The sequence below is a fragment of the Hydra viridissima genome, unplaced genomic scaffold (genome assembly GCF_058129835.1).
Source record: "Hydra viridissima isolate aposymbiotic clone 2 unplaced genomic scaffold, HvirCarnegie_v1 scaffold_3, whole genome shotgun sequence".
Lineage (NCBI taxonomy): Eukaryota > Metazoa > Cnidaria > Hydrozoa > Anthoathecata > Hydridae > Hydra > Hydra viridissima.
In genome coordinates, this window is record NW_028324302.1 from 8,895,783 (window position 1) to 8,912,552 (window position 16,770).

Here is a 16,770-nt window from a genome sequence, read left to right on the forward strand (position 1 = left end):
CATAAATTCTACGATCTAATCGTCTGCAACATAATAAAAATAGAAAATAATTCTTTGTCAGAATATTTATATCCGTTCCATGATAGGTCGAATAATTTATGGTCGAAGCAAACCTTATTAAAAATATAGTTTTTCACCAGCGCGGCGTTTCAGGTTAAAATAGATTAACCACAGGACGAACGACAATTTAAAGCAGCGGTTAGAATACAATTTTAGCCGTAAGAAAATATCTGGCCAACGTTTATCTTTTAATTTAATCGAACCGTCAGAATCGTTTTTTGAAGAGTTGTGATCTTAACCGAAAATTTATTCCAAATAAAACAAATATCAATGATAATGTTTGGTTGTTAAAATTTTTTTTTTTCTCTTACACTTTTTCTAAAGAGAAAAAATCCCTTTTCAGATTGTAAATGATACAACGCAAGCCATTAAAATGGCAATTAAATGCCTTAGAATCAAATATTTGTCTGCTCTCCTCAACAATCCACATGGCATTACAGGTTGCTAATATTTGGAAAATTGGCTTTTTTTTTTATCCAGTTGTATTTTGTGGCCTTTTACCTTTATTTTGGCATTTTGACACAGAAAAATTTAAGTTCTTGAAAAAGTATTTGTTTTGGAAAAAAAGATGAAATCAATTTTTGCTCCTCAAGAATTTTTAAGGATAATAAAAAACAACTTTTGACTTCCGATCCGAAGATTAACTAGTTGATTTCATTGATGAAATTTGTTCAAAATAAAGTGACAGAATCATTTTGAAACAGCCGCGATATGAAAAAGGGCATTATTATGGCATTTTACATTCACGCTTCTGGCATTTCACATGTAAAAAATGTTGGCAACACTGAATTTAATTGTCAATTAAAACGACTAAAATATGACGACTTGGAATGCTCGCTTCCACGTTTGAGACATTAAAACGATTTTCCTAGCCGCATTAAAAAAACTCTTGATGCTGGAGTCTTTTGACCCAAATGCAATTCAGTTGTAGATTTTTATATCACGGCCGTTTAATCTATTCTCAAAATTAACTTTGACTTTTTGTGCTAGAATTTTGTCAAGTACTTTGCTAACACAAAATTTAAAAGAACTTTATTACGTTATAAAAAATTTTTTTTTTTGTTTCGACTCTAAAAAGGTTTTCAGAACTCGATTCTTGCACTGGGGCGCCATAAAAAATTGACTAATAGAAAATGTGAAACGTTTAGTTTTTTAAACAAGTTTTATTTTATCAATCAAATCTAGATTATTTTTTACAACCATGATGGAGTCTAAGAAATCATTTGAAATGCGAGTACGTAGATGGCTATAAACCAAAGCGAATCCAGAGAAATCACGTTCAACTTTTACGCTGGAGAACGCTGCACCGAAAACTACTTGCGAGATTTCATAAAGCCGATTCCATTTTGTTTTCTGGTTTTTCTTCCAGTACGCAAGAATGTTGAATTCAACGTCTAATGACACTCGCGGTTCATTAAGAGTCCATTTTAAAATTAATTGACGAATATCTTGATCTGACTCTAAAGCTGCATTAGCAACATCTTGTCTGGTTCCTCCTCCAGTATATTCAATGAAACGGCGTACTTTTTCAGCATAAATTTCTTCTGAGTTCATAGGAATCATCTCTTCAGAAGTATTTGAGGAATATGACGCATTTAATTGTATGGATTCTTCTGTTGATGAAAAACTTGATTGTTCTCGTTGAGTACAAAGTTTTTGATGAATTTTGATTAGCTGTATAATTCCTCTATTCAACATTTCTGTATTAAACAGTTGATGACCCGATGTAAAGCAAAATCTAGGATCCATAACTAAAGCAGCAATAAATGCTTCACATTTAAAAAAAACTTGTTCTCGTGTATTGATTGCGTTGGTCAGTAGCATTTTTAATCCCAAATCACCTGCTGGAACGTCCTCAATTCCTATTTTCATTTGAATCCATCGAACGTAGAATTCACTAATTGATAATTTTGCGGATTGAAAATCCATCATAGCCGAATGTATTGGTAAAAATGCATCGAAATATTCATCTATTAAACTCCATGAAGCATCATTTAATTTTAATTGGTCGTGTCTTAGCCTTTGATATGCTTCTGCGTTGGTATGGAAATCTTCTATTATCAAAAACGTGGAATCCCAGCGTGGTTCAATGTCTACACGAGGTTTTTTTAGATTTTTAAATGTTTGAATATATGCTACTTTCTTGGATTCGATAGCAACTTTTCTGATGTTATTTAATGCATCTTCAAACATTGATGTTACGTCCTTAGCAGCTAGCTGACACACATGTGCGCCACAAAACATGGCTGAACAGAACGATCCAACTGATTTTTCAACACAAACAGTTTGGGCTTCACTATAATTCCCTTCTTCATTCTCTAAAGCGCCAATATCAATTTCCTCGTCTTCAAAATCTATAAATTCGTCACCATAAATTTCAAGGATCACTTTCATTTGAACTTGTGCATTTTGAAGAATTTTTGAAGCCTTCGTCATGTTTTTTCCTTGATCTGTGCAAGTTGCGTAGATATCATTAGCACATTTTCCAATTTTTCCAATTACATTTTCTAACTGAGCAGCTAAAATTTCGCCAAACTGTCGACTTTCTTGAGTAAGTATGCCTAAGGTTCTGTCAGCTATTTGCCCGTCCTTCACATATCTACAGCTAACTCCAAACACGTTTCTTCCATATCGCGACGCACTATCAAACATCAACGAGACAAGAACATTTTCAGTTTCTTCTCTTATGAGCGAAAAAATATTTTCACACGCAAGTTGAATGTAGCGTTTCATGCTGTGACGATTTATAACAATTTTGAATTCTTTGAGAGCATTTTTCACTAAAGACAATTGTCCGATTTCATCAGCTGACGCGAAAGACAAGTTACGGTTCATCATTAACTTAATCATTTCTCTAATTAATTGATTTACATCAACATCCAGCTTGATTCGTTTAATTAATTGAATCTCATCGTTATTTCGATTCCTTGTAGCCGAAGTAGTTTCAACTAAGTCAATTTCGCCAGCTTTTTCTTTGTGTTTTCGAAGAAGGTGATCTTTTAGGTTACTTAACTTGCCTTTGTAAAATTTTTTGCACATTTTACACTTTCCTCCTTCTTTACTAATTTCAAATTGACTTTTCACTTGTTTGTGCAATAAATTATTCTCCATATTTGTCTTTAAATCTTAAGGAAAACAAAAACAGTGACAAGAAAATAGTTATTCCAAGATCTATTTATACCACAGGACAATCGTTTAAACCGCGAAAAATGAATAATTAGATTAATAATCGTTTTTTAATGCGGCTAGGAAAATCGTTTTAATGTCTCAAACGTAGAAGCGAGCATTCCAAGTCGTCATATTTTAGTCGTTTTAATTGACAATTAAATTCAGTGTTGCCAACATTTTTTACATGTGAAATGCCAGAAGCGTGAATGTAAAATGCCATAATAATGCCCTTTTTCATATCGCGGCTGTTTCAAAATGATTCCGTCACTTTATTTTGAACAAATTTCATCAATGAAATCAACTAGTTAATCTTCGGATCGGAAGTCAAAAGTTGTTTTTAATTATCCTTAAAAATTCTTGAGGGGCAAAAATTAATTTCAACTTTTTTTCCAAAATAAATACTTTTTCGAGAACTTAAATTTTTCTGTGTCAAAATGCCAAAATAAAGGTAAATGGCCATAAAGTACCATTGGATAAAAAAAAAATGCCAATTTTCCAAATATTAGCAACCTATAATGCCATGTGGTTTGATTGAGGAGAGCAGACAAATATTTGATTCTAAGGCATTTAATTGCCATTTAATTTGTTTGAGTTGTATCATTTACAATCTGAAAAGGGATATTTTCTCTTTAAAAAACGTGTAAGAGAAAAAAAAATTTTAACAACCAAACATTATCATTGATATTTGTTTTATTTGGAATAAATTTTCGGTTAAGATCACTACTCTTCAAAAAACGATTCTGACGGTTCGGTTAAATTAAAAGATAAATTTCGGCCAGAATTTATGCTGTAAATGGTTCGATCCTTTACAAGTTCTACTTTTCTTTCTACTTAACATAATTTCTAGTGCGGCACAGGACGCCATATAATAAAAACCACATTCAGTAATAAAAACTAAGTTTGAGACTAAGTTTTTACATTCTAATAAGGGGAAATCGAGACTTTTGTTTTACTCGTTAAATTAATCTGAAATGAGCAATAAAGTTGTACGATTTTTTCTTCTAAAATAAGAAACAGCAAATGTCTCAGACATGAAATTATGTCAAAATATGTGGATTGAAAATATTTCTGACATAATTTATGTCGGCAGAAAATGTCTCAGATATAAAGTTATGTCAAAATATGTGGACAGAAAAATGTTTCTGACATAATTTATGTCGGCAGAAAATGTCTCAGATATAAAGTTATGTCAAAATATGTGGACAGAAAAATGTTTCTGACATAATTTATGTCGACAGAAAATGTCTCAGATATAAAGTTATGTCAAAATATGTGGACAGAAAAATGTTTCTGACATAATTTATGCCGACAGAAAATGTCTCAGACATAAAATTATGTCAAAGTAAGTTCGCAGAAAAATATTTCGGACATATTTTATGTCGGCAGAAAATGTTTTAGACATAAAATTATGTCATAGTTGGTAGGCAGAAAAATATTTCGGACATATTTTATGTCGGCAGAAAATGTTTTAGACATAAAATTATGTCAAAGTAAGTGGACAGAAAAATGTCTCTGACATATTTTATGTCGGCAGAAAATGTCTCAGACATAAAATTATGTCAAAGTAAGTTCGCAGAAAAATATTTCGGACATATTTTATGTCGGCAGAAAATGTTTTAGACATAAAATTACGTCAAAGTTGGTAGGCAGAAAAATATTTCGGATATATTTTATGTCGGCAGAAAATGTTTTAGACATAAAATTATGTCAAAGTTGGTAGGCAGAAAAATATTTCGGACATATTTTATGTCGGCAGAAAATTTGTCTTGGACATATTGGACAGATAACAACTCTGATTAAAGGTATAAGGCAATATGTCTTCCATGACCTCATGAATGTTGGTTTTTGACCAAAAAAAGCGCGCGGCTTTCAAATTCAGTCCAGTCTTGAATTTTTTAAAAAATGTTGAAACATTTTTGAAACAAACTGGTTTTTAAGCTCATAGGATTGAAGTAAATCTATTTGCAGATTATGTTCCATGTACCCAACATGCTTTAAATATAATTGAGTAAGTTTTAGCAGAATACTGCTTGCAAGCAATTTCTTTATTTTGTACAATCACAAAAATATATATACTTTTGTCTGCTTTTCTACAAAGATGAGCAAAAATCATCGGGTACAAAAATAGCAAGATTTATGTTGTGAAAAGACTCTCCTAGACTAGGTGGAGACTTCAACAGTTGCAAAATGCGCTTCTACAAAACCAGAATCAGTTCGCCAAGCTCTTGCATTTATTAAATCACTCAATCGGCTGGAGACAGAGCTACTGTGCAAACAGTGGAGTGCTATTTTAACTAAAGTTAAAAAGGCACTCAATATAAACCTGCTCTTGAAATATGTGTGGTTTTAAAACCTTTAAGCTCATTGGTGAGCTTTAAGCTTCATCTTTTATTCTTAAATATAAATAACATAAATTAAATAAATAAAATAAATTTCTTTTATTCTTAAATATAAATAACAGGTGAAACAAACAAATAAAGGACAAATAAAGGATATTATAATAAATAATAATAAATAAAGGATAAAAAACTAATGAAACAAATTGTTTCGAGTGGTTTAAAGCGCAAGGTTCTTTGATGAAGGTAAAGCCAGTGGCACAGATTTAATTTTGTCAACCAGAAAACAATTTACAACACAAACATTTCTTCTTATTGGCAATAAGCTTTTACAGGAGATAAAAAGAACAAAAAAAGGTATTAGATATTTTTAGATTTAGTTTTTTGACAGAAGTTAATAACATGTCAGACATGTATTTCATTTTGGATTTACTTAAGCATCTTGGTTTAACAATCTTGGCATCTGGACTAGAACATACTTCTTATGAAGGAGAAGATTCTTTCTCAACAATGAAAAAAAGAAAAAAATTATTCTTGTTCTTCTCTACATTGAACTATAAAAAACAGAAAAGAAAGAAAAAACATTTTTTGTTTTTTTAAAATGAAAATAAATACATTTATTAATTTGTCTTATTTCTTTTTTAAAATATAGCATTTTCTAATTCTGTATTTCAAAATGTACTTCCCAGCAGAATGGCATAACAATCGGACCCAACAAAATATTTAAGCGATTGTGGCCCCAAAGCTCAAAAGTACAAATTCCAACATCTCCTGGAGGTAAGTAGCCAAGAGTTAAGATGGCGACGGAAATGAAGCTAAGGAAAGATTGAAAAAGAGATTCAGTTTCCATTGTTAAAGAACTTTCGGCTGCATCTCTAAATCAAGGTACAAAAAAGACATGGGAGTCATCGCTAAATCAACCAGTATCATTGTTGGCTGAACAAGTGCTCGCACTAATAGTGGATGATATTCTCTCCACTCAACAGTACCAACGATATCGTGAGCAAGCTGGAAGCTTAAATTGCAAGCTATATCCCTCTTACTACAAAGATAAAGCCAAGCAGTTATTTTATCCTCAAGGAGTTATAATAACAAAAAAATCTGCAGAAAACTTCTTCAACCTCTCATTGATCACACACTCTTTCGCTTTTGTCAAATTCAAGATGTAAGAGAGAAATTACATTTACATAAACATAATACATACGGTTTCGTCATTAAATGCGGATTCGACGAGTCGGAGTAGATGCGATATAAGCAAAGGTTTTTGGAGCAGGATTCAACCGATGAAAGCCAATGTAGCATTTCTAAGGTGCCAATATAAGTTTTCTATGGAATAAGGAATACTAAAACCATTATCTGAAAAAACCCTGCCACATCGTCTACTCGGCATTGTTGCCCCATCAAACTGGTTTTCGCGAAGGAATCTACAGATTTAATAGTTAAAAAAATTATGAATATTCCTTGAATGTTCTCTCTCCGAACAAGTTGACAATACGAAACACAAAACTATGAGTGACACCGAACGGTTGCATGGTCCGAAAGAAATCGCCTCTTTTTATATCACATTTTTTAAGTCTGACTACAACAAATCGATTTTCAAGGAAGACCCATTCTACGATTGTAAGTAACTGACGCCGAAAGATTGTTACGTTGAAAAGTAGCATAAATGTAACTCGTCAAATAGCCGTTAAGAAGTGAATCCGTTCAATCGCTCACTAACAGTGAATATGTTTAGTATGCTAAAACACCTGAGACATTTAGGTAAAAAAAAGAAAATAAACCGCATGCAGCTCCTCATCGAAAACCTTAGAGTATATTCTATCAGAATAAAAAAATGCGTATATAAAAGAAATATTTTTTAAAGAGTTTTTTACATTTTATGGCTTTCTTTTAAAAACTTGCGATTTTCTTTTATAAAAAATATATTTCGCAGCTTTTTTTAGCAACAAACATTTTTGCAATACGATCACTTTAACGTTTTCACGAAAATCGTAATCTTACGAAGGCGTAAGTTTTAAAAGGTTGACACTGGCTGTGTTTTAAAAATTCCGTAGTTTTATAAGAAAAAGGCCTTTTTTATTCCAAGGGCGTTGGTTTTAGTCTACTAAAAAATTAGTGTACAGACAACTTAGTGAAACTTAATGATTAAATGTTTGTGGGTTAATTCAAAAATAAAGAATAAAAGGGTTTAAATAAGAAAAATCTAAGCAAATGTCAATTTTCGCTGATCATTTCTTCCTTATTGATTTTATTTTTCACAAAGCATTAATCTTCCCATAACTTTATCATTATGAGCAAACACTAAAATCAAAGCATCAGTTTGAAAAACAAATCAAAAATAATAGAAAAACATTAACATATAAGGGGGTTCAGAGCTGGATCGAGACATGAGCGAACCATGCGGTGGAACTTTTTGCTCAGTTGTTTTTTGCTCAGAACTTTTTGCTCAGTGATTTTAACCTATTTTTTTCCATCAAGTGTTTTTTACCTATTTTTTTTTAGATGTTAAAAGTTGAGAAAACATTTCAAAACTTTAAAACTCTTAAAACTCCAAAAGTCATCAAAATGATTTACTTGCTTATCTGTAATAAACAATTGTAAAATAAACCAATCAATTAAAAATAAACTTTTAACAAAATCGAGTTTAGAAATTCCTAATTCATCGGAATAAATTTATAGAGGCAACGAAGCTAGGAAGAATTATACACATGTATAATTCATTTTGGGCGTGAGTTCCAAAGATGTTAGGAGGGGATATTTTTTAATAAGATTTCGTTGATTTGGTTGAAAATGATTTCGTTGCGTTGTTTTATTTACTTTTAGAAGGTATCAAAAGAATACGTTTAAAGTTTGCGAAAATTTACGAATATTTGGGAAAAGTTACAAATTAATTTGTAAACGACAAGAAAAACCGACAGTAAGTATTGTTAGTACTCATATTTCGTGCCAGAATTTATGAGCATTAGTACAGAGCATGTTGTTTTTACTTGCATTAAGATTTATTGTTAAAGCTTTACGCCACTACTAGGGATTGCCGATTCTGGCTCATTGACCATAAGCGAACCACAAATTTTTTATTCCGTTCATGAACCATAAGCGAACCATGAATTTTATTCCCCATGCAGTATTTCGTGCATGATTTTTTTTCACATCGTGCATGATTTCCCCGTGCAGGATTTCCCGCGCCGTTACGAAAAAGTAAAAAAAATCATGATGATTTTTCAGGGATTCGAAGAATTAAAAAAATTCTATATTTTTAATTTTTCGCACCGTCATTTTCAGTTTGATTTTTTTTCTTATCATCGTGCGTATTCTCATCGTGCTCATCATGCGCGTGTGTGCTGGTATCTGCTTAATCTTGCTTTTTTTCTGGCGTTGTGCTCTTCGTCTTCTTTTTGTTTTTCGAGCAAATTTTTATATACTTCTTTATCTTTCCATTTCAGTTCTCTTAAAAATTTAGCTTCATTAGTGCGGAAGACATGAATTTCCATTCTGTTTGATTCTTTGTCAAACTTTTTAATGGAGTAGGTTTCTCGAATTATTTTTTGGGGGGTGAGAACTCATTTTTTATAACAAGAAAAAAAATTTATTTATATCATTTTACAAAATATTTTTCATGCGTAAAAGTACACCTGACCAAGAAGCAGATAAACGTTTCCGGATTGACCGACTTGTGCGTCTCTAGAGTTGAGTGTGACAACTAGCCTTCTGCCAGTAGAAACGCTGGGCATGGAGTCAGCTTCTGCAAAATTTCTGCAAAACGAGATGGTGGTAGTTGAGCCGACGGAAGAACCGGATTGGTAAAGCAATCCAGTCGACTTGTTGTTGAACGAGGTTATGATTGGAAGATTTTTATTTGTCCTCCGTTCCATGAGGACAAGTAAAAATCTTCCAATCCAGACGAGGAGAAGATGCACTTGCTGTTACCATACCCTGGGAAGAAGGTGTAGCTGTTTGCATTACAGGATGTCCAAGGGCTGAGTACACTACCATTGCCAGGAGGTAAATTTCCGTCATACATTCTGACTTTAGACTCCCACCAGTTTCCAGATCCGAAAAATCCACGTGGATGCTTCATTCAAAAATCCAACTTTTTAGGAACTAGTCCTAAAAAGTTGGATTTTTGTGATGAAACATCCACGTAGCTTTTTGTTGCAACGTCTTGCAAGTTTGTCGGATCAAGCACATTTGTCAACTTGTGCGAATTTAAATCTAGGTCTGACGTGATGGTTCCACCTGACGCATGCGTGTCAACGTAATTTTTTGTGGCGACATCTGTTGGATTGGTGGGCTCGGCGAGATTTATTAGTTTGTGTGACGTTATGTTGATTTACATGTAAAAAATATTTGCGTACGCCACTCGAGTTTCCATATACCCTTTTGTGGCGGCGTCGTGAGAAGTGGTTGTCTTAGAGACGTTAAGCAATTTATGGGAATTTAAATCTAAGTCTCCGCTGATCGTGCTCGACCCGTCTGTTTTTATGCGCATGCTTTAGCTTACGTCGACATTTTAGCTTACGTCGACAGTTTTTTAAGGCTGCGTCGTGAAGACCTGTTGGCTCGTTCACTTTGATCAATTTGTGGAAATTTAAATCCAAGTCTGCAGTTCCTACTCCAGTTCAGCCTGACGAATGAAAGTCCACGTAGTTTTTTGTGGCAGCGTCGTGAGAGTTGACGGGTTCTTCCAAATTTATTATTTTGTGAGAGTTGAAATCCAGGTCTGACGTGATTGTGCTGGATCCATCAGTTCTTATAAAAGCGTTGTTGGTAAGGTCTGTTGAAAGAGGATCATAAAATTATCTCCCTAGCTTTGTTCTGCCAACTTTGTCAATCATTTTTATATACACTCGATTTTAAAAAATCATGATGATTTTTTATGAATTTCACAAGTGAAATTTAAAATTGTAAGCAATTCCATCAAAAATCACCAAGCCTGTTGACGACGTTTTGAAAGTTATTTCCTTCATCTAATTTTTTCAAGACCTAGAGGCACAAGTGACCGCAATAGGAAGTGTCACCAAACTGGACCCTTTCGCTGTTGAAATAAACTGGACTTTTCTAGTAGTTTACGAGCTCAACGAGAGGTGGTTGAGCGTAAGACTCAATGCTATATTTTTATCCCTGTCCTTATACAACAGACCCAATGAAACCCACTCGTGCTGGAATCTCCCGTGTTGACTATCCCGCATTCTTTATTCCTTACCTTTTTTGGCAATTCATCCCTGACAAAAACGCGTCTAAAGTTTTTATTTTTAGCTTTTTTGCTGCATTTATCAAATGAAAGTTTGTAAGAGGCTCGTTTTTTTTATTTTGTGAAATTTAAAAAAGTGAAATCATCATGCGCGGTGAAGCTTTTTATTTTCGCAAACTAATCAGTTCTTTATTATTAACCCACGAGTTGAATGAATCTGGATAGCCATACCACTTGATTAATGATTTTTTCTTTTGTTTAAGACTTACTTTTTCAACTCTAAATATTTCTTGATGAGTTTTTTGCATTTCGTGTTCGTAAAAAGTGCCTTGTATTTCTTCATTATTATTGTCGGTTATTTTATACGTGGGTGTATGGTGGGTGGGTCTGTATACTGAACTTTTGATACAGTGAATACCTCTTCAGTCCATCTCGGCGTGTATCCTTTTTCAAAATTGGACTTTTTTTTAGTGATCCTCACTTTGTCACCCATGGAAAATTTTGAACATTTTTTCTTTCATCGTTCTATTCAAGTGTTCGACTAAGCAACTTTTTTCTTCATTTTTAGTCGAGTATAACTGCACGCCCAACGCTTTCCCATGCTTATTATAAGATTCTTTTCCTTTATCCACCCACATTTTTGTGCACCTTCTTTCTTTAGATTCTTTAAGATCCTTTGGATCCACGGAAAAATCTTTTAATTTTTTAAAGATTTTACTTAAAGCGTCAGCCACATCAAGACCAGTTTTACTTTTTAAGGATGCAATCCATCCATACTTTGAAAGTACGTCTATAACCATGAGTAAATATTTTATTCCGCTGTTGAATTTTGAAAAAGATTGCATGTTGACTAAATCAGCAGCCCATATTTCATCGATGTCGTTTACAATCACTTTTCTTCTTCTGAAATGATGAACCACTGGTTTATGAAGTTCGTCTGCAAGTTGATCCGTCCATTTCAGATCTTTTTGATTGTTCGCTGGTAGTTTTTTTTTACTCCAAGTCCGACTTTGGCTTTGGCGTTGATGATGGGTTTGATTATTTTCTTTCGTTTATTTCTCTTTGTGTTAGATTTGGTATGGAGTCCATTTCTTCAAGCATCATTCGAGCTGCTAAATTTCTATTTTGCCAATCACTAAAATACTTGTAGGCGAGATCGTGATAGTAAGTGGCGTTATCTACTCTGTCTACAGATTTGCTCCAGTCTTTATAGGCGTCAGTGGAAGTGAGTCTTTCATTCAAATTTGTACCGGGACCAGCAAAGTTCATTCCAGGAATGTGCATTTCTCCAGGGAACTTTGCCCACGGGAGTTTGATTTTGCTGGATATTTTGTTGATGGAGTTGTCCAAGTCGCCTCCTTTTTTAGGTCTTTCAGACCCATATGAATTAGATCCATGCGAAGTCGATGAAACGAATTTGTTTTTTGTTGTTCCGCAAACGGCGCAAGTTCCTTTGAGCATATTTCTGTTGTTTTTGCTTATACCATTTCTCAAGTTTAGCGTGTCTATTTCTTTTTGCATTTGACTCAGTACATTTTCTTTTCTTCAACATAATAAAAAATGGAAGTTATCGATTTTTCATGGAATATTGGTAAGAGCAAAAGGAGTAATAACAAGTTATTGTCAAAAAGTATACGGGGAATAATTGTTGGAAAGTCTGGTTGTGGAAAAACGACTTTGTTGAATCTCTTGTTAAGACAAAGATGGTTGGATTACAACAACTTGCCAGTTTTTGGAAAATCTATTTTCCAGCCAGAGTATAAAATACTGAAAAGTTCTTTTGAGAAGAAATTGCCGAAAGAAGTGATTCTTAAACTGTTCAATATTCAAAGTGAGATAGAGAAATTAAATGCAAGCCCTGAATTAGTCATTGAGGACATATCAAAAAATTGGAGCGAGCGACAAAACAGACATGGAGTGTAAGTTTTTTGAAACAGCTGACGACGTGCCGGATCCTGAAGATCTTGATGCAACTAAGAATTATTTGATGATATGATTTGCAGCTAACAAAGCAAAATAGGTATGAGAAATATTATATCAGAGGACGACATTCTAACATAGATTGTTTCTAATTAGCGCTAAATTATTTTATGTTTCCGAGACAGACAATCAGAGAAAATACAAATTTTATTTGCTTGTTTCCACAGGATGACAAAAATGTAGATCATATTTATAGAGATTATGTTTCTAGTGATATGAAAAAAGAAGAGTTTAAAAAGTTTTGCAGGCATTGTTGGTCTGAGCCTCATGAATTTGCAATGATTGATTTATCCTTTAAAAAGAATTATGGTAAATATAGAAGTGGGTTTGATGATTTTTATTTTCCATACTCGCAATAAAATAAAAAAATCAAAGATTTTTCCATGGATTTGAAGAATTTAAATTTCACTTGTGAAATTCATGAAAAATTATCATGATTTTTTTAAATCTTGCCTATATGAAAATGTCTGGATTCTATTTTATAGTAAAGTCGAAAAAAGAAAATCCAACTGTAAAAAACAGTATAATTAAAACATACTTTGACAAGCCCATCGAGTTTGATTTGGACAAAAAGTAAGAGATGGCGTTAGTGGGGCTGGAGACTTATCACAGCTATACAAACGTCAACTCTGAAAATAATGTTTTTAATTACAGCCCAAACGGTGGTTCAAATAGATTCACAATTTTCATTCCAGAAGGAGCTTATGAGTTGAGTGAGATTAACGATTATCTTCAAATTGAAATGAAAAAGGAAGTTGGAGATTTGTACAGAGCAGACGGAGTGGTTATTGGAGCAAACCTGACTATGTTGAGATCCACATTAAAATTTGGAAAGTCAGGAGCTACAACGAGATATTGGGTGGATTTTAACGTGAATAACAGTTTAGCGTCAGTTCTTGGATTTGATAAAAAAGAATATACATACGTGGAGAAAAAAGAAGATCCAGCAAATCCTGATAAAGTGACGAGTTATATCGACTACTAAGAGTCTGAGAATATTGCGAGAATAGATGACGTGTCGAAGATCAGAGTGACGAACAACATTATCGGTTTGTCTTATTCGGATGGAAAAAGTACAAACGACATTTATTCAAAGTCTCAAGTGAGTAAAATTGCAAAAGCGTACAATAATGGCACAGGTGTCACACTTAAACTGAGCCAAAGACAGTTAGCACACAACTCAAAAATAGACGGCAGTTCTGCGATGGTTGATAAAATAGCCGGTAGAGGAGTTGTTTATATGAAAAAGAATGGAAGAGGAATGAAATTGACGGCAGCAGGATCAGGTTTGTTTTTAAGACCTTGGGTGAAAAGTGAGTCTGTAGGTGGAAATGGATTGTTCGTTAGAAGCGGAAGAGGATATGAATCAGTTGGATCCGGTTTATTGTTAGGACCAAACTCACCGTTTTCTAGCCCTCCGTTTTTGAATTTAATTCTTTGAGTTAAATTTTTCTTTACATAATAAAAAGATGAACAGCGAGCCACAGCGAGTGAAAAAAATGATTCATTTTAATAGATCATATGGATCCAAAGGATCTAATAAATGGAATAAATCTACCTTTTTTTTTTGACAAAAATTTAAAGTACCATCCAGTGAAAGTGAATTGCAAATACGAAATATTCGCACAAAGCGACATCAAACTAATTCGCCTAGCTCATCAGAAAATAACTTTTATGTTTAGAATTAACCTTGAAAGTGGAATAGCATTGGTGAATTTAAGGGATAATATAAAATCCATACTAGATTATTTTAACCATAACTTGGTGATTTCAGAGTCAGTTGATAATGTCATCATGGAAATTTACAATAACAGCAAGTCAGACGTGATTATTAAAAAAGGAGAAAGTTTATGCTTTGTGAATTTCATCAGTTAAAAAAATTTATTTTTTCTTTACTTGATAAAATAAAATATAATTGTAGTGTTAACTGTTATTTATCTAATGAAAAACATAGTTCATGTGGGTTTCAAAGTTAAACTGTATCCATCTGTTCCTAATGTTCCTGTGGATGAAGGTCATAATTACCGCCTTCAAAAAGTAAGCGAGATACAAAAAGAGATTGAGAACGAGAAGGAGAATAGTATGGTGCTGAGTAAAAAGTATCATCGGGCTGTAAGAATCATCTCACACGCGAATAGCTCGATGCAGATATTATGCATAGCTCTTGGGACTGTAGGAATTGGACTTTTAACTACCATTATTGCCACTCCAGCGGCGATTGCGTGCGAGAGTGTTGCTATTGGCGCAGGGTTTTTTTCGGTTGTTGGAGGACACGTCAACAAAAAGCTAAGCTTAAAAGCAGAAAAGCACGAGAAGATAAAAGTTCTTGCAGAGTCTAAATTGAACACAATAAGCGATTATATTTCAAAGGCGTTAAAAGATGGAAACATAAGCGACAGCGAGTATGAACTGATTCTTGGAGAGTTTCAAAAGTTTAAATCCATGATGAATGAAATAAGAACTAAAACTAAAATCAGCATTGATGAAATTACTAAAGAATCTTTAATACAAAAGGGCAGGGAGGATGCAATAAATGCATTTTATAACATGTTTAAAAAAAATCATTACTTTTTTCCACGGATCCAAAGGATCTAAAAAATAATGTTCTATGGATTCTCAAGAATTAAAAAATTTCCACGGTTAACATGAACACAATCTCATCGTGTTTGAGATCGAAGATTTTTTTTTCTGTATTATAAAAAAAATGTCTTTTTTTTAAATACAAGACCCGAACAAGAGGGATGAGATTTTTAGAGAAATGATTGAGAGTAGAAACAGGATTTTTCAGAAAAGCCTCAATAACAATGTTTTAGATGCAAATTTTCAGACTGATTTGAGCAAGCTTTACAAACCTCTTATTGAAAGCAATGAAAAGGTTAAAAACGAGATAAAGAGCATGACTGACAGAGTTGCTGATGGCAACAAAGTTTACAATGAAAATCCTGTAAAGGAGTCTAACATGAATTTAGGCGATATTTCATCCTACTATTTAAACAAGTACACGCGTTATAAAAAAGATACGGAAAGAAATTTTGAAGTGAACAAAAAAAGAGGTAAAATGTATTTTGGAAAAATGGAGATGACTGTAGATGGAAATGATGTTATTATTGGTGAAGACAGGTACAATCGAACAAAAGTTCTTTGGGAGCTTATGTCAAAATCTACGCCTCCTGATAGAAACAACTTTACAGAGGAAGATTTTTAAAATTACTCAAAAATTCTTATAGACACTGGCGCTATATTTTCTGAAGCTAATCCAAACAGACCTAAAGCCTCAAAGAGTGAAAAGTAGAGAAAAATAATAAAACCTATTTGGGATAAAATTAAAATTGAAACTATGGGTAAAAAAGTTCATGGACATATTGTGCTCCAGGAGAACCTAATGCTCTTGTGCAAAGGCTTAAATTGAGCATAGCTGCTTGGCTGTAGCTATATACGAGTTGTTGAGGCAAAATGTCGTTAATAAAGACAATTTTTTTTAAAAAAAAGTTGCTTTATAAAAATGATCATTTACAGAAACAGATATGTTAAGAAACATGTTGTTGGTTGAAGTGGAATAATCGATACGTTGAAGAATTTCTTAAGAAGAGCAGCAACGTCAAGTGCCATTAAAGCAGCATCAACTTTGGCCAATAAAATCGCAACTAGCGATTTGGGAAAAGAGGATTTTACTGCGGCAAAATCAGCAGGAAAAGAGCTGGCTTCTTCTGCCATATCCATTCCCAAAGACGTTGCTATTGATAAGGGTAAAAGGACCATAGAAAAATTGTACGCAATGACTGGAACGCCGAATCCAAAGGATCTAAAAAAATCATGATTTTTCCACGAAGAATCTAACTCAGAAAAGTAAAGAAATCATTTCAAGAATGGTTATCAGCAGACTTTTACAAGCGCCAAACTTGCAATCGTCAAGCGCACCATCAATGGATGAATTTTACAATTTCATGAATTATACAATTCCATGTCGTTGAAAAAAAATTCGAAAAATTTTCCAGGGATTCTTAAAGAATCTAAAAATAAGTTGTCAAATAAAAA